The 1,662-nt window shown below is 33.9% G+C and overlaps 1 protein-coding gene across 1 annotated transcript in view; it reads right to left on the bottom strand.

Moving 5' to 3' along the window:
- Nucleotides 1–1,662, bottom strand: part of LOC118734418 (nuclear pore complex protein Nup153) — a 29,805-nt gene that overhangs the window by 8,363 nt on the left and 19,780 nt on the right. The gene's annotated exons all lie outside the window — the stretch shown is intronic.

Consider the following 1,662-nt stretch of genomic DNA (forward strand, 5'->3'; position numbering starts at 1 on the left):
TACATATTTCACTCATTCTCCTCATTTCGATCACTTGATTTTTTTTTTGGCGGGATCCTATTGTATTTGATACAGCATTTCGCTGCTTGCTACCAAATGCAATTTTGGGGGTAGTATTTTTGCATTTCATGCAATCCGAGCAACGTGCAAGACTTCGAGAATACCTCTAGTATGATTTTTTGTAAATAATTATTATTTGTGATACCTAGTTATAACGCATCGGAACGTTCGCTTTTTCTTTTGATTTAATACCTAATTAATTTGCATTAAACCCAAATTGTCTACGAATTGTCTTAGAATGTGGATGAACAACATTTAATGTGTTAGCGCATATGGCTCTCATCTCAGTTAAATGATTGATTATAAAGAACTAAAAATTGCCTTTTATTAATGTTGGAAACAAGTGACACAAGCAAAACGAACATTTAAAAATTAACAGTTTTTGCGGTGGAGCTTAGATTACACTGTGCGACACTACAAAATACCTGGGAGGTTTGAATATTTTCTGGTAGGTCTTTTCCGAGTAAAACAAGAACCGAAATAGGAAATTTGCCCAACACTCCCAAAATCTTGAGTTAACGTTAAAAACATTTGGACTTCTTCCCACATAATTTGGGCAAGTTCAGTGATGAACAAGGCGAATACTTTCACCAATTAAAAAACGTTTCAGAGGAAAAAATAAAATAAGAATAATAATGGGGTCAACAACCGTGTCAAGTTTGGGGGAAATTGGTGGAGCTGTTACAGATATATACAGATGTAATCTAAGTGGGCGTGGCTACGCCCATTTTCCAAGAATTTATAATATTATTTTTCGTCTAAAAATCATTGTAAATATCAATAAGCATCAGTTGTTACAAAAATATCTCAGTTTTCGTGTTTCTGAAAACTACCGTTATATGGAACGCAGGCGTGGCTATTGTCCGATTTTGCTCATTTTCCATACCATTCGTCCTACGCTGAAAAGAGGAACACATACCAAGTGTCGTTAGGATATCTCAATTTTTACTCGTGTTATCGTGTACACAGACGGACGGACAGACAGTCACCGCTTAATCGATTTATTATTTCATTATGATCATTTATGTATACATTTGGCTATATCTATCTCGATTCGTTTTGACTCTTACAAACAACCGTTATGTGAGCAAAGTAATAATACCCTTGTGCACAAGTGCGCTTGGGTATAAAAATAATTTCAGAATATTCTACATGGAGAAACTGTTGATGCTAGATTACAAAAAAAAAAACGGTCAAGAAAACATTTTTGAGTAGTATAGTCCAAAATAATATTTTTGCAAAAATTTCGTTTTTATAAAAAGTTTAATAACACAGTAAACTTTCAACCGATTTATGAAACTAAACACAAGTTTTTTCGCTATTTTAGTATGATTTTCTTTAAAATAGTGCGTAAAAACCTCACCAAAATTGAAAAAAGGTGAAAAAAGTAAAAAAAAAAAATGTCTTTGCTGGGTAAATACACCAAGTTTCTTCTTTTTAAACCCGGCAATAAACCGAAACTACGTTCATAATGTACTAAGCCACGAGGCCTATAAGTGCGCCAAGGTACGAAGAATCGGTTTCTAACGGTAAATCCTCATTTTGGGGGGTTTTTGGCAAATTTCATATTTTTCGATTCTGGGTTTACTCGAAAATACCTAC

Source organism: Rhagoletis pomonella, unplaced genomic scaffold, assembly GCF_013731165.1.
Source record: "Rhagoletis pomonella isolate Grant_MI unplaced genomic scaffold, Rhpom_1.0 Rhpom_scaffold_00002, whole genome shotgun sequence".
NCBI classification, from domain to species: domain Eukaryota; kingdom Metazoa; phylum Arthropoda; class Insecta; order Diptera; family Tephritidae; genus Rhagoletis; species Rhagoletis pomonella.